The sequence below is a fragment of the Lytechinus pictus genome, chromosome 3, assembly GCF_037042905.1.
Source record: "Lytechinus pictus isolate F3 Inbred chromosome 3, Lp3.0, whole genome shotgun sequence".
Lineage (NCBI taxonomy): Eukaryota > Metazoa > Echinodermata > Echinoidea > Temnopleuroida > Toxopneustidae > Lytechinus > Lytechinus pictus.
The window spans coordinates 67,670,030-67,696,098 of NC_087247.1; the positions used below are offsets into that span (position 1 = coordinate 67,670,030).

The 26,069-nt window shown below is 35.3% G+C and overlaps 1 protein-coding gene across 1 annotated transcript in view; it reads right to left on the reverse strand.

The window, feature by feature from the left end:
* The window catches only part of LOC129256785 (uncharacterized), a 64,336-nt gene extending 38,267 nt beyond the window's left edge, over positions 1–26,069 (reverse strand). Inside the window, exon 1 of the mRNA XM_064097627.1 lies at positions 25,198–26,069. The gene's annotated coding sequence lies outside the window, so the exon portion shown is untranslated. The remainder of the gene's footprint in view (positions 1–25,197) is intronic.

The window sequence follows — 26,069 nt, forward strand, 5'->3', positions numbered from 1 at the left end:
ACCTCTGTAACATAAAAAATAAACAAAAAAAGAGTCAATGTTTTATTTATTTTGCAAATATTAATATAACAACAAAGAAAACTGAAACTGAAAGGCATCATTTCTCAAAAAACAGCAGACAAGAAATTTGAGATAATTGCTATGACATTTGACATGCGCATGAAGGAAGTGCATGAAGCCAGTGGTTATGATGAAATCATACCGCTGATGATAAGATCATATTTGAGAAGTAGACTAGTATTGAAAATGAGTGTTTGGATAGGGATGTGGTGTAGACGTTTGTGTGATCAGTGAGATGAAGTTCAATCATATGCCAGCATTCTAACAACTTAATTATAAGGTGGGTTATTTATCCAAGGAAATCATTCTTAGAATATGCCACAAATCAACTGGATGTAATAGAAGTCATTGAATTTCATGACTTGATTAGGATGGGTTTTCACAGAATTTAGACTTAAGATACCACACCAAAAACTGTATAATCTATAGAACTTGGGTGACTATTACCGAAGAGACCTAAATCCAAAATGCAGTCTGTGGTTTTAATGTGTAAACCAAAAAAGCCAGGTAGATGTAACCGCATAAGCACACTTTTCTTCCACCCTAAAGGCGGTGCTGCACCAGCCCGGGTTTGCTCGATCTCGAGATTTTAGCCCGATCGGCCCTCTTCGCGATTAATCTTGAGATTCAAGAAACCCTGTTTCCACCATCCCAAGGAGAGCGATTCCTGCTCGAGCGAGGCATCGATGCGTTATGGTCTGATGCCGTGGATAAATAATCCCGAGTACGTCTGCACCTGCGAATTAGCTGGATAATTCGTAAAATAGCACGCTATTTTGCAAATAATCCCAAGCTGACTTGGGATTGCAATCTCAAGATTAATCCTATGAACTAGCGCGATAATTGCGTCTCCATTACAAATAATCTCGAGATTGTTCAGATCGGAATAATTTGCCGGATCAGAAATAGCGCGCTAATTTGAAAACTCGGGATGGTGCAGATGGCCCTTAAGAAGGTACAGTCTGGAAGAATATGGAGTAGACTGCTAAATCTTTGGCTACTGTAAGGATGAGGTGATTATAAGACATAGGAAATATAAAGATTAACTATGAAAAGTTTTTAAATGAAATTTGCAAGACGATCTATGAGAAAATCATGAATATATTGTAGATAATGGTAATAGTGAAGCAAAGAAAATAAATTCAAACAGAACTGGGAAATATATTAGTATCTGTGGTTATCATATAGCTTGAGATGGTTAGCATTTTGGCACCAAGGTACAGCCTAGTTGGGATAAAACTCTACTACACTAAATTAATAGACCCATTCACATTTCCCTAATTCTTTCATTCTTGGCAATAAGCTATATTAACAAAAAATAGGAAGGTGGTTGACCTCCTCCAAAAACCAGGTAAAACATTTTATGAGACAGCTCCAGACAATTAAGATTTATTATATCTAACCACAATCAGGAGCTTTTGTTGATTTAAACCACTATGAATTCGATTTATGAAGGTTCATGTATACCAGAGTTCATTATCACATTGCTCCCTTCCCCTAAATTAAAAGAAACTACCATTTCATTTCTGTTACCTATGAGTCTTACATCAAACATGATCATGATAGACCTGCAATGATAAACAGTCATCCATGCTCTGTTCCTTTAATGTTTGGCAGTATATTTATTTGAGTTGAAATCAAGACAGACAGAAGGCGGTTTCAAACCGCCTCGATCACACGAATCCCTGTTCAATTACGAGAACATTTTTAGGCTAAAAAATACCCATTAATTATTCCTGCATTCACACCGCCCCGAAACATACCCTTCGGAATAAATTCCTGAAGTTAGGAGCATGCGCAGTATGGTCTAATAAGCAGGCAAGGCGCGAGATTCAAAACCACTAGCCCAGCAGCCACCCACGGCGCCCACGCCCAACGACACGCTGGGCTAAAAGTTCCCGTAAATTGCTTTCACATTACCAAAATACCTGCGACCTTGGAAAAATCCCCGCGAAAGTTCTCGTAATTTTGCCAAGTACCTACTATTTAGCGGGTATTTTCTTTCGGGGAAATTACGCGTAGTTTGCTTTCACATTACCAAAATACCTGGTATTTTCTGATCGGGGTAAATTTCCCGATCAGAGAATACCTGGAACTGACGAACTTCGAGGCGGTCTGAAACCACCCAGAGAGGAGCTTCGTAATGAATGAAAATACCTCCCATGACCTTTGTACAAACTGGTAAACATAATGGGAACACTAATAAGTGGGCATTAGACCCAGTTTGTGATTTTAACTAGTCCTTCATCACGCATTGTCAGTATTATGTAAGAGATGTAGTGAAATCAATGAAAGCCCACTAATAGATCCTGATGTGATGATGGTAATGTCTTCTGAAGTAGATTCACCGACATGTATTATGATAAAGAACAAACATGTTAAGTATGAAGCACTTAAATAATTGAACATGATAACAGCCTGGTTATTAATTATTATCATCACATGTTATCTTACTCCTAATTAACATAGAGAGAGATAGACAGAGAGACAGGGGATATGAGGAAGACCGAGACATCCTGTTTATGAAATTAAAACTGACATAATATTTTGTAATTGTATGCCTAGGCAAGTCATACATGTAAGATATCATAATCTATTATCTAAGCACTCATACTTACTTTTACACAGCTACTATTAAAGCTATTGCTTCAATTTCATGTTAACATTTCTGTGATCTTTTTCAATACCATTAAAGCAAATAATCTCTTGAAAGTCATAGCTGTTACTCAGGGGCGGATCCAGGATTTTCCAAAAGGGGGGGGCATATTTTTTTGAAAAAAATTTGACAAGCAAAAAAAAAAAAAAAAAGGTCTTCAAGTTCAAAAGAGGGGACACACCTCTGTTTTCATGGCATTTTTACATTACAAATTTCAGATTTTGCTTCTCAAAGGGGGGGGGGGGGACGTGCCCCCCCCCCTGGATCCGCACCTGTTGTTAGTCTACATGTAGTGATTGTATTTTTGTTCTTAAGGCTAGTATATACAAGAAGTCTTGCAACTCTTGCAAGTGGGCATATTTTTCTATATGTCCGCTGATATTTGATTTTGACATATTTACAATTCTTTTATCCTTGTATATTTCTGGTAGCTCTCTTTTCCCCCAGAAATCGCTGTTGTGGGTCACATAGTTTGAGGTCTTCTCTTTAGTGATGTTTAATTGTTGTTAACTGTCCTTGATCTGACACCTATATGTATTGTTTATCATTAATAACCTTCAGATATATCATGACTAACTAAACAAGAGCTTTAAAGACATCAAATCAAACTCCTTGTACTTGATACTGGGCAGCTATGAAAACAATTAACATTGACCTGCATGGTACTAAAAACACTTTATGTTATTCAAAGGTTTGTATGTATACTAGTCTCCATAGAAACCATCCATTATTTGATGATTTAATCATTCCTTTTCAACCCATTGCCTGTTCTACAAAATGGTAGCAATTTAATTACATTTTCCATGACCCACAAATGGTTCTGAAAAGATATGCTTCCTCCATCCATGCACCCACCTTAAAGATAAATACCAGCAGTGATAACAATCTCAAAATGAGTTTGAATAGAATCCTATGAAATTACAACCAAAGTTTTTTGTATGTATTAATAAAAAATATGTGCCAAATATCTCTGGAAGAAAATGTGTAATTGCTGAGAAATGAGCAAAATAAGCACAGATTTCCATCAAATATCGGGTATTTTTCGAAGCAATATTAATACACCGTCCCTCATATGCTTTTCTGTGTAAGTGATCATCAGAATAATCGATTTTGAGCTAAGATTTCATGATTTTACAGAGATAAGTTTACATCAATGTACCAGAAATAGATGTATGATAATATTTTGACAATTAACCTTGATTTAAAAGACTTTCTCATGGAAAAAAATTGTTTGCTGCAACTACTGGTTTTTAACCTTTAATTAATATAATCTACTGTGCTATTTAAATATAAACATATTATTACACATGATCTGTATCTTGTGCAATTATATCTATAATGAATGTATGAAACATGTCATGTAGTATTTAGTTAATTCTAAATAAAAAGGTATGAGACACAAAGAAATGAAATGATAGTAATAATGAGATTTAAACACTGTCTATATCAGCAAAGGAAATAGATGCAAAGGCCACACACCTTCCTGCCATGTTTATCAGATAAACCTACATACTAGCAGGCACAATGATGCTTGAAATTCAGCACCCGCCTTTTTGATTGCAATGCAGTAGCCGGTTGCAATATTGACCTTTTTCTTACCTACTTGACGCCTTCTTCCCGACTCCAAACCCTCCTCCTTCATCAAGATATCACTATGGATATTGGAACAAATAAAGTAGTATTGAAGCACCCCTAAAGGGGTATTATTCCATGTCTCATGGTAATGATCAAAGTTCATATAAAACCCACCTTGATAAGTAACAAGTTCACACCTGTTAAGCCCCATGGCATACAAGTTGTTGGAGACACAACTGAAATGAAATCAGAAATCAGAACAAACAAGTCCAACAACACTGACCTTTTGAGGCTTTTACACTATGGGATCATTCTTCATCGAAGGTTGAGTGTTCTTTACTTCAGTTCATTCCATTTCCAAGTCCTACTACTATTTATTAATGAGTTATGAATATCACCAAAATGGTTATACGCTATATGATAACAGATGGAAGGCAGAAATTAGTACAATAAAAAAACATAAATAGGCCTTAATAAAATTACAATGAAATTCAATACACAAAATTTGTAAATTTCTTGTCATTATTACATATCTGTTTTTCTTTTAAGTATTGGGTATTACTTAGGGAGCACATTTTTTTTTAAACAAGTGCACAACTATATAGTTACCAAGAATGCATACAGCATTTCCATCTAGGATAAAAGGGCACTGTTGATGAAATGCCTTGTTCAAGGGCATAGGTGCCGTGGCCGGGAATCGAATCCCAGACTTTCAAATGTCTAGCAGGAGCCTTAGGCCAATCTTATTTCTGCAAGTAAGCCTTTTTTACACTCTTGACAATTTTCAGTTTACTATTCCTCATATTTCACAGCGAGTGTAACTGAAATACTGACAGCATAAGATATACATTATAAACAAATGGTAATAAATTCAGAAAATAATCTTGTAAGTTTCACACTTAGGCAGACTGTTAAAATTTGATATCTAGGATTGATATTCACAGGTATGTCTACCTCAAATCCAGAAGGATTTTAGGTGCATCATATTTCATGTAAGTGAGTGACACACTGGGGCAGAGGTTGTCAGAGCTCTCATCATTTGATCGTCTGATCATATTGCTTCATGTAGCATCTTAGGTGATGGATCAGCCTACTATAGCATTACAATCTATTTTGAATGAATGGATTTTAAAGGTGCATTAGTGTGGAGATCGCAAGCATTACACATACCATCAAAAGAGAAACTTATGTTGTTTACCTGCAACATCAAATATATTTATACATCCAATTAGTAGATGAAAGAGTTCAAAATGAACAGTATTACAGTGCCAATAAAGGTTGGGATTATCTATGACTGTATATTAAAAATACAAGTGCTTGTCCAATTTGTCCTCAGTTAGGTTTAATCCTCTTAGGCCGTGTTTATGCATCCACTTTTCAGGCCAGAATCAGCGTTTCCAAACGTGGTTAGTCCAAAACACGGTTGCGTCCATGCTTACTTTCATTTAAACGCTGTTTCAAAACGCCGATCGTAAACTCACAAAAAGGTGCGTTTGTAAACGTCGTTTGACCAGAATCAGGCTATCTGGGGAAGTATAAACAGAACCACGATCGTAAACGTGTTTAAATGACGTCATTTGGTGCATGTTTCCGGTGAGATGAAAATCCGCGGGCAAATACAGTCGCATTGCTCCATGGTCGCATGTTACCTCCACGGAATTGCCTCTCATCTCCCTTGTTAAATTTGCATGTGTGATAATTGATATAAGTACTATCACTAGTATTACTCTTCCAATTTGTCATCACGATGAATGAATGAATATGATAAAAGCATCATCTTCAGTTACTGCTTCTCTCAATGCTGAGACCTACTATGTCAAGATAAAGTTTCTATGACACCGTTCTCAGTATACTTTCTAAACTAGTTTACTGGAAACCGGTTCAGGAAACCAGTTTGGAAGCTCGCTTTGCTAGCGTTCCCATTTCATCACCCGAAAGTGGTTTTCATAACAACAAAAACAAAAGTGGTCTTGTTGCTATGGGAACACTCACAATGGGGTGACACGTTTTGCGTGAAATTTGAAACCGCAGCATAGGCATTCTACACACAGTGTGTGGAGTAGCACTCAAAATGTGCAAAGATCGCTTCCCGAAGAGCGATTGTGTCCTCACGCTAAAACCAGTTTAACGAGGCAAAGCGATCGTCAAAACTGCATCGCGAGGTGGTTTTCTGAACCGATTTGGAAGATCGCTTCCCAGACCGCTTTGACCATTCTCATCACGCTTTCCTAGTTTCCACTAAACTAGTTTTAGGATGGTAGTGAGAATGGTGTCTATATATGTCCATCAGAAAATACAATATCAAAGAATACTTCTTGCAGAGGGAAAGGGATCAGAGACTTTTGGGTGGTTTCTTCATTATATTTCATTATCAACAAACCTTTCACTTACCATATTTGAGCGACTTTGAGTCTTTGGTATTTTCTGCGATGAGTGCAAATAATTCTGAACATGTGGAAAGGTAAAACGTTTTGACTTCACTCAAAACAAAAATGATAAATTTTCCCAAATCTACATGAAATCACTAAGTAGGCCTACATACAAAAAAAAGGAATATGATTGGGATAAGATTCTTCTTTATTTGAAGTATTTAGATTATCCATTAAAATACATCCTAAAAATTCATCTGTACAGGACTAGAAAGGGGAGCTGGAAGAACTTTGAGAAAATAAAACGATGGTGAAACTTAAATTCCTCCGTCTGTCTTGTGATGACTGACACATATGATTTGAAAAAGGAAATCATAAAAATGGGGGTTATAGAATTGCCCCTGACTATTAACTGCTGTTATATAAAGCAGACTAAACTCAGGGAAAAGGCCAAGAAGGAATTGGGCCCAAAACAGAATGAGGGGGTGGGGAGAAAAGGCAAAGGATAGCACCCAAAGGTGCTCTTTAAAGCTCCAAGTTTCACTCGATCTGATCAATGAATCCCCTTGACATAGAAGTCTATTGACAGTGACAATGGAGCATGAAATTTGAAATTGGGCTAAATAGACCAGCTACTTGGGGAATATCAAGAAAATATCTAATCTATCTGAGTAATTTCAACTTTTATTCATAGAAACCATAAATTTTAAATGAAACAATTCATACCATTTAAAAAATATTGAAAATAATTTCGTTTTCATTTCTCTAAAACAAGTTTTTTTCTCTCAATGTCTTACAAATTATAGCACGATACATTCTCTTCATGAATCAATTGATGTTATTTTCAACATAACAGTAAGGAATGTAAATTATGCTGATGTTAAAAGCAAAGCCCAATTGCTCATCCTACATAGAACAATTGAACCTGAATTGAATAGCAAAATAGCAGAATGGCAAAAATACATCAATTTCTGTTGCACAAAATATCCTGGAATCTGATTAAGTGCAAGTTGAGCAAAATATATCATACAAGGAATGATTTCATATCTCTAAAGCAACTGCATATTAAAAACGTAAAACATTAAAATAAAGATTCATGCAATGTTATTCCATCATTGTGGTTATGATGAAAATGATATAGTACAATGTAGGCCTTAACACATGTATAAAATGATGTTTGAATGGTGAATTTCTTATCCTTCATTCTCAAACACAATGCTATGATCATTGGGAAAGCTTTAGACATACAGGACACTATTACACTGTGATATGATGTATCTGAAATTGAATAAAAATAATCAAGAAGCATTTGCAACTGAAATTATTCATGACAGGTATATTGCCTAGAAGTAAAGATATGACAAGAGATATCAGCAAGGAAATAGGTGATAAAAACCCTGTTTCTTAAGGGTGGGGGGGGGATGAAATGAGATCAATATCAAAGGTAATTCATACAAGTATAATATCCTCAGGTCATTATGATCTATATCTCTGATTGAATGACTATCGATGGGTTATTGTTCATTCGATTTAAAGGTTTGCTTTTAACTCTTGTTGACAATGGGAAAATAAATGTCTGCCAAGCATTTGACTCATTGAATACACAGTTCAAATAATGGCTTACTATTCTTCTTTTATATTTGTATAACTTTAGACAATTACTCTGAAGATTTGGATTATAGACAATTTTGGATTGTTCTTCTAATAACTCTATCAAATATTTGTTTTCCTTCAATTAAATAAACTTTCCAATGTTCATCATATGAACGTCTATGTATAATATTCAACATAATTTTAATCACTTCTTCATGTGCATACTATCTTACACTCTATTTTCAGACCAAGCTAGATGATCAATATCCCTTTAAACATTCACAATACAATTTCATTATCAAAATAAGACCATCAATGTGAGCATCATGAATAATATCTAAAGAAATTAAAGATGAAATGCTTCGGTGGCTACACCAGGACACTCTAGATGATTACCTTTCTCTAGCACTCTGCTGTCAATTCTATCCATGACAAAGAACATCACAAATTGACAATTTGTCCTGGAAGATAAATAAATCATCCATTGACTGATACAGAAATAAATAGACTCTGTCTAGAGAGAGCATTCATATCTCATTTTGTCAATGTACAGCATCGCCATGGTTACAGTCACATCAGTGATTCCATTTCTTTCACACATTGTTGATAGTGCAAAATAGTGCAAGGTGTTTACCATAACCCATTTATTTCATGAAATTAATATGAATTCATTATTTTTTCCCTGCATGTACAATATGACATTTACAGGTAAAGAATAAATGATGTTTGGGTTTCTCAATATGAAATGAACGTATTACTCAATCATAGTATGGTGTCATTTAGAATAAACTGAGATAAATTCTTATTGTGTACTGCTGGCTATTTAAAAATCTAGAAGACAATTCTATATGATCAAATGCATATCTTCATTTTTCAAGGTTGCAAAGGAATATGGGCACTTGTTCTATACTTCAAACTCAATGTTTCACAAATTCAATTATGGATATATTTCCTAAATGTACTTCACAAATTAATTAGAATTCCAGAATAGAACTCAAATAAGCTAAATAGCACAACATCATTGTTGCAACTCCAAAAACTTTCATTAGAAAGACATCTAGAAAATAAGAAGACATAAAAAGATACCTCCTTACATAGCAAGACAGATGTAAGATGATGACTGAGATAGGATGATGACAGAGAAGACCAAACCTAGTCAGACCATGAAATCTAGTAATCCAGCAATGCAATTAACATTGATTCACAATCTTCTTGCTTTCCGCTGCACGACTTCTCTCACCTCTATCATACTAATGCATCCTGACCAAGATACAAAATACCACCATCACTTACTCGGGATTTGACCAATGTTTATTGTCTCTTTAAAAAAGATTCTCCATCCATTCTCTTCATTACCGGTACTCCATGTAGTTGCATAGTAAGTTGTCCTGAGTTTTTCTTCTCTTGCATGCTTTTTGGAGGGGTGTTCATAAAGCTATGCACGACTTAAAAATTTACTTGGATATGAAGATTTAAAGACGTTCTACAGTTAAAGCGAAATCCATGTCATTTTCACCAAACTTTGCATAGATAGTTTAGCACCTGAATATTCCAAATATGCAAAAATTAACGTGTCCATGTGCTTGATTTTTTGCTATAGAGCTGCAAAATTCACAGAAATGGATGTTCTTAAGAATTGTGCATTCAAAAGAATTTTGCATTTTTAGACCTAACATGATCACAACTATAAGTCTAAATCTTTATTACTCAGTCAAAATTCATGAAAATTTAATCAAATTTTGCAATATAGTTATTGTATCCTTAATATGGAGAATCTATTTATATTGCTATTTGTTTGTTCTTGTCTAGCATCACTGTCAGTTATTAAAAATGGTGTGAAACATAACAAAAACTCAATCTCAAAAATGTGAAATTTCAATCACAAACTTGTGAAGTACAATAAATGCTGCACTTTATCCTAAACCCATGTCATTTTCACCAAACTTTGCAGTAGAGGAAGGTATACCTAAAATTTGCAAACATTAAAAATAGTGGTTCATGTGCTTGTTTTCAAGATCGCATTGCCTCGTTAAACTGGATTTAGTGTGAGGACACAACCATTCTTCGGGAAGCAATCTTTGCACATTTTGAGCGAGCTTCTCCACACACTGTTCACACAATGTGCGTAGAATGCCTGTGCTGCGGTTTCAAATTTTGCGCGAAACGTGTCGACCCACTGAGAGCGTTCCCGTAGCAACAAGATCGCTTTACGTGAAGTGACTTTGAAAACCATTTTTGGATGATCAAATGGGAGCAAAGCGATCTTCCAAACTGGTTTCCTGAACCGGTTTCCAGTACTAGTTTTAGAAAGTGTAATGAGAACGGGTCGGAGAGTAACAGCAGTTCTAGCTGATAACTGGATGATATTATATTACCACATCCAATTGTATATAGGAGCACAGAAACAGTGTAGGACATTTGCTTCTGTTAAATTAATACATGTGCAGCAAAGTTGGAATTTCATGATAATGACCTAAACCATCCACTCCAAGGCAAAGCCATGAAATAATGGTTGCAAACTTTGCAGCAAAACCTAGGATATTGACACATGTCAAACATTAGAGCATCCTACAGCACATCCAATTTCAAAATTCAAGTAGGTCTACATGCTAAATTGGAAGGAATTACCCTTGGATGGTAATGGATGCCTGGTGACTTCTTTCCACTGAGAAATAGAGGATAAAAACATGGAAAACATAAAGGAGAAGAAATAGATGTCAAATTTGAAAGTGAGAGAAAGAGAGAAGAAGGCAAAGGCCATGTAAAGAAACATTCCTAGATTCTGAGTCATCCATATTTTCCTTTCATTGGATGATCATTCATCAGGCTGAACTTATGTCATATGCCAGATTCCAATACACATGTATTTCATCTAAAACCCTTGTGAAAAGATATTTTTCAAGCTTACACTACCACCTTTCAAAGAGCTTTGTCGGTCTGAATGACAACAGACCAATATCTCAATTTTAAACTCACTAGTAGTTTGGTTTCCTCAAATATATTCAGTGATTTTGTGGAACCTGCCTAAACTTTGGCTAGTCTCCAAAAAACTCAATTTTGAAAAAATCATGTTAAAAGTTTGGATGTTCTTTCAGATAGTCTTATCCTCAATTTTGATGTTTTTCAAACGGTCCTATCTTCGTGCTTTGAAGGAAACCAGAGAAATTATTTATACAAATTTACAGCATATTCCATCAATACATAATAAGCAAAATTTTGTTCATAATTCAAATTTAGTATTTTGTCAACATTTCAAATGAAGCCCAGGTAGACTATATTTCAGAAACTGTTTATTCTTACTTAACTCGCACATCAATGATGTGGAGCTCATCCGGCATCTCGCAACGAAATTTAACACAATTTTAATTTCAGCCCAGTTGACACTGTAGTGAATTACATTGGTGACATAAATTGAGGATACATGTATAGAATTGAAATTGATGAAGAAATGACATAGAAGCATTTTTTGTGATCTATGAATAAATTTCATATAAATTAAGCATAAATAATTTTCTAGTCAAAATTTCTAAACTCCTTGGTGAAGCTCATGTAGCTCTCAGATGGAACAAAAATAATCAAAATCAATCAACAAATAAATAAGTATTTTTTGTGAGTTTTGAAAATATATGATTAAATTAGCATATTTAATGAGTTTCAAAATTCTGTATTGAAATTTTGTATCTTCACCTCAAGCTATCATATAAAGCAAACAAAGTTGAAATTTATCAATAAGTGAAAAAGAAAAAACGTTTTTTGTGATTTATGAATAAACTTTGCATAAGTTAGCATAAATAATTTTCTAGACAAAATTTCAAAATTTTGAGTGCAAGTTTGGTGAGCCTCATAAAGCTCTACCAGATGGAAGAAAAAAAAATCAAAATCGGTCAACAAATAAAGAAGAGGCATTTTCTGTGATTTGTGAATACATTTTGCATAAATTAGCATATATAATTTTCTACTGAAAATTTCAAAATTCTGTGTAATTGTTTGGTGAACCTCATGAAGTTCGACCAAATGGAAGAAAAAAAATCAAAATCGGTCAACAATTAAAGAAGAAGAAGCATTTTATGTGAATTTTTGAAAATACGCATAAATTAGCATATTTAATGACTTTCAAAATTCTGTGTAGAAGTTTTGAATCTCCCACCTAATGCTATCATCATATAAAGCAAACAGAATTGAAATCAGACTTGAAATAACAAAGAAGAGGAATTTTGAAATTCAGTCAACAAATAAAGAAGAGGCATTTTCTGTTATTTATAATTTCGCATAAATTAGCATAAATAAATTTCTACTCCAAATTTAAAAATTCTGTGTACAAGCTTTGTGAACCTCATGAAGCTCTACCAGACGGAAAAAAAAAATCAAAATCGGTCAACAAATAAAGAAGAAGAAGCATTTTATGTGAATTTTTAAAAATATGCATAAATTAATTTCGCATAAATTAGCATAAAAATTGTTCTAGTCAAAATTTCAAAATTCTGTGTACAAGTTTGCTGAACCTTATAAAGCTCTACCAGATGGAAGCAAACAATTCAAAATCAGTCGATAAATAAAGAAGAAGAAGCATTTTTTGTGAATTTTGAAAAATGCGCATAAATTAGCATATTTAATGAGTTTCAAAATTCTGTGTAGAAGTTTTAAATCCCCCACCTAGTGCTATCATATAAAGCAAACAGAATTGAAATCGGACTTGAAATGGCGAATAAGAAGAAGCATTTTGAAATTGTGGACGGATGCCACGGCATAAGCTCATCTTGCCCTTTGGGCCGGATGAGCTAAAAACAGGTAGTCTAGGTCACATCGTAAAACCATACATACCATGTGCATATTTTTTAATTTGATAAATCAATAGTCATAAACAGGCATTCCGACTATGCCAAAGTCTCAAATTAAAAAAAAATGACAGAAAATTAGTGGCGGTAGGTAAAATCAGCAACAATATGCAGTGTTCCTTTTGTTAAAAAATAATTTATCAAAGATCTGAATCTATGATTTCAATTTTTACTAGAGAACTCATCTTAAAGATTCAAAAAGTTAGGCCACATCATGAATCATCACAAGATAAAGATTTGGTGTTTTTTTTCTCAGTACATCCATGGACCTACTAGTAGGTCCATGGTAAATCCATCCCAATCATTATACAATAATTGTAGTGTCAGTAGGTGGTTTCAGACTGCCTCGAGGTTTGTCAGTTCCAGGTATTCTCTGATCGGGAAATTTACCCCGATCAGAAAATACCAGGTATTTTGGTAATGTGAAAGCAAACTACGCGTAATTTCCCCGAAAGAAAATACCCGCTAAATAGTAGGTACTTGGCGAAATTACGAGAACTTTCGTGGGGATTTTTCCAAGGTCGCAGGTATTTTGGCAATGTGAAAGCAATTTACGGGAACTTTTAGCCCAGCGTGTCGTTAGGCGCGGGTGCCGTGGGTGGCTGCTGGGCTAGTGGTTTTGAATCTCGCGCCTTGCCTGCTTATTAGACCATACTGCGCATGCTCCTAACTTCAGGAATTTATCCCGAAGGATATGTTTTGGGGCGGTGTGAATGCAGGAATAATTAATGGGCATTTTTTAGCCTAAAAATGTTCTCGTAATTTAACGGGGATTCGTGTGATCGAGGCGGTTTGAAACCACCTATTGAGACCACATTTAATACCATTCCTGCAGGCAGATTTTCTTTGATAACATCTCCTATAGCAAATTACTCTTCCATGGAAATTAATAAAGGCATGTGTCCTTGGAATGGCTGACATGATAACCCTCTAAGGCCGTGTTTATGCTTCCACTTTCCAGGCCAGAATCAGCGTTTCCAAACATGATTAGTCCAAAACACGGTTGCGTCCATGCCTACTTTCATTTAAATGCTGTTTCAAAACGCCGATCATAAACTCACAAAAAGGTGCGTTTGTAAACGCCGTTTGACCAGAATCAGGCTTTCTGGGGAAGTATAAACAGAACCACGATCGTAAACGTGTTTAAATTACATCATTTGGTGCATGCTTCCGGTGAGATGAAAATCCGCGGGCAAATACAGTCGCATTGCTCCATGGTCGCATGTTACCTCCACGGAATTACCTCTCATCTCCCTTGTTACATTTGCATGTGTGATAATTGATTTAAGTACTATCACTACTTCACTAGTATTTGTCATCACGATGAATGTTGAGGGATTTACAAAAAAAACCTGGAACATGAGTTATAATGAGGAGACATCGCCAGATGCCCATAAACAAATAGATGTTTTATTATTTTATTATGTATACTTTACTCACTATTATCCTCACCATGGTGGAAAATATATGGCTATGTCAAGTAGCTCCATGCAATGACTAAAATATCGGAAATTGTTCGATGTTTAAATAACAGTCAACGTACCTTCCCCATAACAACTCTCTGGAAAAAAAACTTCCTTAACTACATCCATATCATATTTCTTCTTTACATTATCTATTTAAAACTATTCTGAATAGTGCAATGTCATAAACAAGTTTCCTTATCTCAAAGGGGGTAAGTAGAATGTTATTTCCAATGTCCAAATACTTTTACTTTTATTCTTATTAAAGGAGAAGTCCATTTCAACAAAAAGTTGATTTGAATAAAAGGAGAAAAATCCAACAAACATAACACTTAAAATTTCATCAAAATGGGATGTAAAATAAAAAAGTTATGACGTTTTAAAACTTTTGCGTAATTTCACAAAACAGTTATATGCACTTCCTGATTGGTATGCAAATGAGGGGACTGATGATGTCATCCACTCACTATTTCTTTTGTATTTTATTATATGAATTTTTCTCCTCATTGTCAAGTGAAACAGTGATTAATTCCTCCCTGAACATGTGGAATTAGCATTGTTTAATACTATATGATTCAGTCATGTCGGTCCCTATGGTCAAATCTGTAAAAAAATGAAATATTGTATACACACATACACTTGAAATCTGGAGACCTTCATATGTCTCCCTACCCAACCTTCATAAATTTGTTACATATCTTTCTGTTTTTCATCATACGCTTTAAATTTAATATCTTGACATCTGTTCCTTTGAATCTTATACCCCTTTCATAAACCCAATTATGTGGCTAATAGCAGCATAATTTGGTCGTAAAATCGGAGGAGGACCAGAGTTATCCGCATTATTTTGATGCTGCAATTATCCGCATAATAGCAGCATCGGGACAAGATTTTGAATTTATGAACGTATTTCCAAATAATGCGGATAATTGCCATGGTGCGGTCACAAGGTCACCCTTTTCCAACACAACTGCATCGGAGGGGGCGTGTCCAGTTGTCGTGACGATTATCCGCCTTTTTCAGGACGGGCGCTCGTAAAAATAATGCGGATAATTTTCGGAGTTTGTGAACGCAATTTTTATTGAATTATCCGAATTACTATTAGGCGGCTAATTGGAGGATAGGTTTATGAAAGGGGTATTATTCTAGCAATGCAGTGTTCCCCCCCATCTGTTTAAGGGTGCGTTTATCCGCCACTTTTTTACCCTAGAATCATGATTTGAATCATGATTCAAATCATGATTCTGCAGAATCACGATTGCGTTTAGTCGAAATTGAATATAATCATGATTAGAATCACAAACATGAAACACGAAAAAAGGGGCGTTTGGAAAGACGTTTCTGCAGAATCACGTACGAAAATGTTCGAATAAACGATATCGTGATTACAATCATGATTATATGACCTCACTGTTGTGTCGGGCTACTTTCGGTTTGACTCTTGCCAAGCTCAAGGCGCTCTATATGCTCATTATATGTACATGACTATGTACTATGAATTCATTTCTTGTCATGTTCAAGTTCTGTGTTGGTCATCGCATCGTCCACTACTTTTCATTTTTTGGTCATGTCTTCAACGTACTTCAAGTTCTAGTAAATGAATTAACTGGACAGACAATGATCTCAGTTGTTGTTGAGTATACAGTATCAATATCAAATTGGATCTACGCTGAAATTCACTTCCGAACACCATTTTGGATAAACTAACAAGATGAATAGAAGCATATGGACCCTTTATGATAGAAGTAAACAAAATGAGGTATAGACTGAATTCTGATGGAAGCAAAATAATTTTCGAGAGCCGAAACACGTGCGAAAAACTTCCTCTGTCAAACTGCGCACTAGTGATGCGCACTGGATTGGCCAGAATCTGAGGAGAAACAGCATTGGAATGAAGGTCGTCTAAACGCTGATTCTGTGATATTGTGATTCATGTTTGTGTTTTGAATCATGATTCAAATCATGATTCTGGCTTGAGGTCGCATAAACGCAGCCTAATAACCGTACTAATGATTTGGTTTTATGCACCCCATGTAAATTTGAGTATGCACTTTTGTTTGTATAGTGTGTGTGTGTGTGTGTCTGGATGCGGGGTGAGTGAGAGGGTGTGTGCATGCTTGGGTATGAATGTTTAATGAGTGTGTCCTTGTGAATTATTTTGTATTTTCTTTTAAATGATTTTTTTGTGATAATTAATATTCCATCAAATAATATACAATGTTTACCTTTATTGTAAATTCATGACGCAATTTAGTTTTTTTTTTTACACTACCATGCCTGAATGTATTTTCATATGTGATTTTTATCAATAAAACCATTTATCTATCTATCTTTCTATCTAATTCAAACAATAAAAAACAAAAGAAATAGTGAGTGATGGACATCATCAACTCACTCATTTGCATGTCACTGAGTTGTGCATATCACTGTTTTGAGAAAAATAAGCGAAAATTTAAAATGCCATAACTTTCTTATTTTCCGATTTTGATGAAATTTTCAGTGTTATGCTAGTTTTATTTTTCTCTATTTATTCAAATCAATATACTGCTGGGGTGGACTTGACCTTTAAATACAGAAGAGAATCCAAATGAACATCATCTTTCCTTCTTTTCTCGAAACAAGAGATGAATGATACCTACTCTTTCTTGTTATCTCATCTGTTTCCTAGGTGATAAGAATTCTGACCAGTTTTCATTTCAACCTCATCATCATTGAGTGGTAAGATTGATGCTAGTCTTCAGATGAGATTAAAGATTGTATGAATGCAAGCTTTATCAGGTCCCCTAAAACCACTCAGTTATCATTAGAACAAAGCAGTACCCACACTGACTTTCATTTGTACCAGAATTTGACTGAATTAAAAAGACTAATTAAGTTTTATGTTGAGTCAATAAAATCATGGATAAAGTGAAATGAGGTATGTTGGGGTATAGATATAAAAGATGTCTACAAACAATACATGTTATTAATATAAAAAAACACAAACTTACATTTTACAATATATTGTAATCCAGACCAGGTGATAAAAGTATCTGCTTAAAAGTAGGAGCAGACAATTAAAAAAAAAAAAAAATCAGAATATGGGGGGGGGGGGGGGGAGATGATAACTTATCGTGCATGTATTTTGTCCCAACAGCGCAATCACATCTGCAAACAGTTTTCTGATTTAAGAATCAAGGGAAGCAGCCAAGACCCTCAAAGGTTCTGATAATTATCATAAGACATGATGGAATTCAACAAATTCTTATAGAGCTGGAAAAAAGATGGAAAGTAAAGGCATAGAAGGTAAGAAAGTAAAGGCATAGAAGGTAAGAAAGTAAAGGCATAGAAGGTAAGAAAGAGAAGGAACATGAAGGGGGATTATGTGTAAAGCTCAGAGCTGAGATGTCAATATTTTTGTGAAATTCAAGCCAGGGGTTGTAATCTTAAGAGAATGGAAACCAGGCATATTTTTTGCATGAATAAGAGAGCCAAGCCAAAGGCCATCTTTCAACACTAAAATGTGGCTCCATTTCTGACTGAATAGAATGCTGGGAAAGTATGAGACAATAAATCATGTCGTTATGCGGGGGGGGGGGGGGGGGGACAGATATTTTGTGAAGACAAAGAACAGCTAACTTGGTTATAACACAATAACTCACTCGGATATACAATCAATCACATCTTCTAACTTTACAAACTATTCTATTCATTCTGGTAATATCATGCAATTCAAACATTACCACTGATTTTACACGATTTCTATGGGTATCTCAGGGGCGGAAATCTCTCCCAAAGGTAGGGGGGGGGAATTTGACAAGCAAAAAAAAAAAAAAGTTATCACCCCAAATTTAAGGTCATTTTGACGAAAATAAATTTTACAAGTAAAAAAAAAAGGGGGAAAAAAAGGTTGTCATCCCAAAAGTAAGGTCATCTCGTCCCAAAATACATTTTTTTTTTCGATTTTGAGTGATGTATTTCTTACCATCATCAAAGACCAAAAATAGTAGGGGGGGACATTTGTCCCCCTACTTTTTTTAGAAGGGGGGACACGTACCCCCTGTCCCCCCTGGGATTTTCCGCCCATGGGGTATCTAATGAATAGTAAGATTTGAAAAAAAATTGCAATGAAATGTGCTAGGATTTATCCAACAGAAACAGACATTATTTAGTGAGCTATGCCTGTTACTGTCAGTACACTGATTTACCCTTTTCTATTTTGCTAAACTTGCTGATCCAAATAATGTTTATGAATTAAAATTTATATCCAAGTGAAAAATTCATATGTTGAGAATCTGTATTTGATATAAGTTTCATTCCAGATTGCCAAATGAGTGGGTAAAGTAGGGAGTTGAATTCACACTGAGACAACAATGGAACCCTAACATGTGAATAAACAGAAGAACTCATGTTTAGCAGCAAACATTGAATCACCTAAGGCCTTTTAGAATGATTGCTTGGAGAATATCTTGTTTATACGTGTCTCATGCATGCTACAAGTCAACATGAGAGATGTACAATATCAAAAGGAGATAGACTGTCTGATTTCAAAGCAAACATTATATTTAGAACTTTTGAAGATATTGCAATAACCATCACAACATTCAATTTCTCTCAGGAGAAATACTATTTTTCTCTCATTGTATAAAACTGTTTTGGAAGGTGAGAATATGATCAATACAAATTGATGGTTCATTCTTGTATACAAATCATCCATGCTATTATACAGAATGATTGACTGGACTGAATTGGACCATGCTTTCATGAGCTTTAATCCACAAACAAGTCTCCGGTTGCATTCAAAAGCTCCCCCTTTAGCTCTTTTACATTATCAGACAAAGGCTGTTTTTCTCATGAAACTGTTAATTCTCTCATTCCTGGTGAATAGCTGCTGTGCCCCTAGTGCACCCTGGGAGCTGTTGAAAACATCGCAGCATGAGAACCTTTATCACATCCCGAGACATAACAATACATAGTCTGGGGGATATCATGTGGTTTTGATACACATATTAAAGGTATAATCAAAGGTGAAATTAATTTGCCTATTAATCAACATGAACAGAGGAAAATGATGTTGGTTCTAATGAATAACGGACGACGAAAAAAATCATGAGCTGATATTTCATAGTTGTAAATCTATCAATAATGTCACATTTACAAATCATGCAAGAGAAATCAGAAATCGAGACGAGGATGGAAATTTGGAATCATTCCACTTCATACAATCTTTCTTGTATAAAGTAAATTTCTAAGAAATACTTGCCTATAACTTCCAAGCAGTCTAATAAAATGAATAGGCCTAATGGTAGTTTCTTCTATTTGTTCTAAGCATACATGTATGCATTTTCTAAATGAGCCTACCTTTAAGTTACCTTTGAATAGGAAGGTGAATAGAAAGAAAAGAAATGTTTTAGAGAGTGGGAGCATTATAATCTCTGGGTCATAAGGTTTGGGAACACTAATGGGTAACCCTGGAAGAGGTGTGAAGAATGACATGTCATCACTCTCTTTATGTCCCATAATTTATTAAGATCAAGTTTCACCAAAACTTGAAGAGTTAGCTTGGAGTTCATGGGGTTTCATGAGTGCACATGCACATGAATGTTCAATTAATCAATCTGACCCAATCCAGCTCCCCAAGAATCAAGCAACCAACTAAGGTACTAAAAGAAGTTACAGGTGTGCCTATAAAAGTGTTTCAACAAAATGATAGGCCTATATATAGTTGGGAATGTCTATGGGTGTGTTTATGCTTCCATTGCGAGGGCAGAATCAGCGTTTTCAAACATCGTTTCAAAACGCCGATCGTAAACATGGTTCTGGGAGTGCTGTTTATGCTTAACTTTTCAGAGGCGAAATCACAAACTCCAGCTGGCTTCGCATCGTAATTTTCGTTGAGCAGGAAAGCGAGGTCAAATTGGGCGCGCCCTTTTTCAAAATTTTTTTTTGGGTGTTTTGTTATGGGGAGGGTAGGTCGACTGTTATTCAAACATCGAACAATTTCCGATATTTTAGTCATTGCATGGAGCTACTTGACATAGCCATATAATTTCCACCTTGGTGAGGATAATTGTGAGAAAAAATAAAGAATATTAAAGTATACATAATAAAATAATAAAACATATATTTGTTTATGCTACTGGGGCATCTGGCGATGTCTCCTCATTTTTTTGGGTGTAAATCCCTCAACATTCATCATGATGACAAATTGGAAGCGTAATACTAGTGATAGTACTTAAATCAATTATCACAAATGCGAATGTAACAAGGGAGATGAGAGGTAATTCCGTGGACATGCGACCATGGAGCAATGCGACTGTATTTGCCCGCGGATTTTCATCTCACTGGAAGCATGTACCAAATGACGTCATTTAAACACATTTACGATCTTGGTTCTGTTTATACTTCCCCAGAAAGCCTGATTCTGGTCAAACGACGTATACAAACGCACCTTTTTTGTGAGTTTACGATCGTTTTGAAACGTCGTTTAAATGAAAGTAAGCAAGGACACTACCGAGTTTTGGACTAATCACGTATGGAAACGCTGATTCTGACCTGAAAAGTGGAAGCATAAACACGGCCTATGTCTACTAACACATCACCTCTTTAAACTTGAGATAACTATTGACAGGATCCAGTACTTCCAAAAAATACAAAAATAATCACACTCTCACAATTCAGTTTCACAATCATGGGTTGTCCACAGAGTAAAGAATTAAATTTCCTCTTGTGTTGTATTGTAACATAAAGTATGTCAGGCTTGTCATCTTCAAGTTCTACCACTGCAGGTCCCTGGGGTGTGATAAATAGGTCCATTTATCTTTACCCCCTTCACAACGAAACTATGACCTTGTCCCCATGAGGTCAGGGGATATCTGTCACATCACATGATGACTTCCAGAAAGTTACACTCCCTCTCTTGCCCACCCCCTATAATTCTCTAGTTCACTGTTTTATCTCTTGTTTTCTCTCCCAACTGGAAAGCATGATTTTCTTTGTATTTCAATTCAATCATCTTTATCACTGCATCAGTCGGTTTCTTGTTTCGGTTTCTCTTCTTCTCTACCCCCCCCCCTTCACCCCTATATTTTTTCTAACCCTGTGTCACAATCCATGAGCCTAGCAGGGTAAGACTGTACATTAGTTTAGATTAAAACCAACTACTATCTCATCCACCAAATATGCTAGTAAATATCAAATTTATGGGCGACTGTAACAACTTACTTTCATACTTCACCTGAGGGAAAAGGAAATATTTTCATTTGTTTGCCCTGTCATGAATTATTTAAGGGAATCAGTTGAAATGATCAAGATGGATGAGAAGGATGATACTAGAATACACAAAATTTGAGTTTTTAGTAGTCTGCTTTTTTTAAACATAAATCATAAGGGGTGTCAATATCAAATTCTAGACCCTTTAAGCATCATATCATCACTTTCATAATTATCTTCACTACCATCATCATTATCAAAATGATAACCATGGAAATCAAATATAGGGAAGAAAAATAAGACAGTCAAAAATAAATAGATGGAGACCAGCAGTCCAAAACTTTCGAATTCCCCAACACCAGACATGAACGTTTCCATAATTAAGTAGGGGTAATTTTTGTCTGATTTTTATTTTTTAGGGGGGGGGGGTGCTCTTGCTATAGTATAATTTTGTATATATTCAATAATATAGAAATATATGATACTTCTTATCTTTAGTAATATGAGATACATAGTAGGCAGAGATAATAAATAAATCTCACCGAAAAAAAATAGTGAACTGAGCTTTCGGAACAGCCCCTAGAAGATTCTAATTATCGAATCATTTGACAGGTATAACAGGGCCTCACTGCATCCTGAGAACACATGTGCCTCATATTCTCACAGCTAAGTTTTCTGTGCTGAATACTTGGAGTTGTCAGACAAGGTCAGACAGCGGACAGTATCATAAGAAAGCCTGGGTGAAGAAATGTATTTCTACCACAGATAATATTGATGATTCTAATAAAGATCAGCATTTTAATCAAGTATCCCTTATCACAAACATCACAAACACAAACACCACCACCACCATCATCATCATCATCATCACCATCACCATCATCATCATCATCATTTAATCATTTTTATCATCATTATCATCATCATCATCATCATCATCATCATCATCATCATCATCATCATCATCAACATCAACATCCTAAATATAAATTGCATTGATCAACTTATTCCAAAGAGTAGGTTGCCATTAAGGTAGATAGAAGACCCTTACTTCTGCTATGAACAGCCACGAGGATTCACATTGGAACTTCAGAAAGAATAAACAATCATGTTATAAGTGACAACCAATTTATAAACAGTGCTAAATCAATACAAATTATGATCTTTCCATCTTATCTTAAATCATGTGTTACCAATCTGATTTGAAATATTCTATGGTGTATACAAGTCTGTTCCCTCTTCACTTGGAAGATGAGCTTATTTCAAGATACTAACTAAATTTATCTATAAAAAAAAAATAAGATCAATATTTGTATAGACTGAGAGATTATTTCCCCTCTTTTAAATGCAAGATGATCAATGTCCCTCTACAATAAAGGGGGTATTTACTGATGATAGCAACTAAGCATAAAAAATAAAGTGAGAAAGATGTAAGAGATGGTATTAGCAAATTATTTAAAACCCAAAATGGTTCACTTTTAGACATTAGATTTATTATAATGAGATTGAGGTTGATTTTTTTAACCTCAAACCTTTCTAATTTTTTTCTTTGAAGAGATTGCTCTTTTACTGTGTGCTAGCTGTCTATATGAAATTAATTAATAGCGAAATCTTTCATTAGCATGTATCAAAAGAATTATCAGTAACATTAAAATTATATAAATCACAATGCATCTCAAGAAAGAACTAGAAGTTTAAAACAAGTGGAATGCCTCTGGCTGTCTCACCTGCATCACGCGATTCAATATAGCAGCAGTGCTGACTTTGAAAACTACTATAAAATAATTTTTCACAAAATACACCATTCATATAATGATACAATACTACGTTCATTGACATTTGACCTTGATCATGTGACCTAAAACTTGTCAGTGATACTTGATTACTCCTATATCCACATTTTATACACTATATCTATAAACTTTGAAAGTTATGACAGCAATCTAATAATTACCTCCAAAATGGCCAAAGTTCAATGACCTTGACTTTGGTCATGTGACCTAAAACTCGCATGAGATGTTCAGTGATACTTGATGACTCTTATGTCCAAGTTTTATGAACTAGACCAATATACTTACAGAGTTATGATGGTAATTCAACAAATACCCCCAACATGGCCAAAGTCCATTGACCTTTGACCTTGGTCATGTGACCTGAAACTCGCACAAGATGTTCAGTGATACTTGGTTACTCTTATGTCCACGTTTTATGAACTAGACCAATACACTTACAGAGATATGATGGTAATTCAACAAATACCCCCAACATGGCCAAAGTTCATTGACCTTAAATGACCTTTGACCTTAGTCATTTGACCTGAAACTCGGACGGGATGTTCAAAGATACTTGATTACTCTTATGGCCAAGTTTCATGAATCAGATCCATAAACTTTCAAAGTTATGATGGCAATTCAACAAATACCCCATTATGGCAAAAGTTCATTGACCTTTTACGTTGGTCATGTGACCTGAAATTCGCACAGGATGTTCAGCGATACTTGATTACTCTTATGTCCAAGTTTAATAAACTAGACCAATAAACTTTCAAAGTTATGATGGTAATTCAACAAATACCCCCAATTTGGCCAAAGTTCATTGACCCTAAATGACCTTTGACCTTGGTCATGTGACGTGAAACTCAAGCAGGATGTTCAGTAATACTTGATTAACCTTATGTCTAAGTTTCATGAACTAGGTCCATATATTTTCTAAGTTATGATGACATTTCAAAAACTTAACCTTAGGTTAAGATTTTGATGTTGATTCCCCCAACATGGTCTAAGTTCATTGACCATAAATGACCTTTCACTTTGGTCATGTGATCTGAAACTCAGGCAGAATTTTCAGTAATACTTGATTAACCTTATGGTCAAGTTTCATGAACTAGGTCCATATACTTTCTAAGTTATGCTGTCATTTCAAAAACTTAACCTTAGGTTAAGATTTGGTGTTGACGCCGCTGCCGCCGCCGTCGGAAAAGCGGCGCCTATAGTATCACTCTGCTATGCAGGTGAGACAAAAATTAATCCAATAAAAAGGAACAAAGAGTGATTGTCACCATTTTTCTGTGACTCTTTACATTCTGTTCTGTAAATGTACACACTCTACATTTTAAGTAGAGTACCTGTTGAATAAATTGATTAAAAGGCCTCTTCACACCATCAGTCTGTTGACAAGCAGTCCTGTGCAAATTATTTGACCAAAGGTTTACAGTCAGAGTGTCACTTGGTAAATATCTCATAAAGTACAACCAGCAGAATGAATACAATGTAAATTGATATAAATGAGATGAAATACAGGACAATGCATCCCCTCACTTATAAATTGCCCTTAGTAACGGGTGATGATGCCTTAGCAACCTGTCTATGGCCATGTTCTGCAAATATCAGAGTACTATCTGATAGAAGAGTTTACTTCAACAATAGACCAAATGCAGGGTCTTTATGTGTACTTACTTGGGAAGCGGGAGATCATCAGGCCTTCAAATTAGCCGTGAATGACAAAAGCGTGAGACAGCTAAGTAATTTTCACATTACTGTGAGCGATCCAGACACGAAGTAAACTTTCTCTTTTCTCAGTTCCTCAATAAAATATCTCATGTTGGAAGTTCATGTGATAGCTTGCTGTCTCCCACTCGCACCCACCATAGCCTCAATGTCCATGACTTGGGATGGGATTAGATGTCAGATGATTCTTTCAAGAAGTACAGAATATGTAATGAGATATTCAATATCAAGTCCCCTAAGCAAAGTGTGAGCTATCCTGCTGATACCATTTCATGAGATTATTCAATTGTCTGCTCGTTTCAAGATTTTTCCAAGGTGTCTTATGTAGCTACTCTTCCGATGCTGAAGGCGGATTCAAGATGATCAAGTTTCGTATTACACTTATAGGATGGTATCTTTAATCAACATACTTCACAAACTGTTCTGATTCAATTCTATCTTGTAGATCCTCAAATAGAAATATATAAGCTTCCTTACTTTATATTGTACAAAAAACCTCCCACTGCAGTCTTGGAGGGCTGTTAAAGCAGTTTGTCAAATGTGTTTCTCACAATCAAATAAAATGGCAGAACCTTGACATCTGCAATTTGGAACAGCATTTGAATATCTGCAGCCAAGAAGAATCCAAATAAAAATCTGCCTATAGATGATACCATAGGGGTATATATTGTATTTGGTCTAAAACCCAGGGTATGAAGGTAGGTGAGTAATGTACCTCGATGACAAAGGATTCTGACAGACTCCCTGCCAAGGGTGTGACAGAGTGGGAAGAGAGAGAAAGTAACATATACCGACACGCCGCGTGACAGTCGACTGTTTGT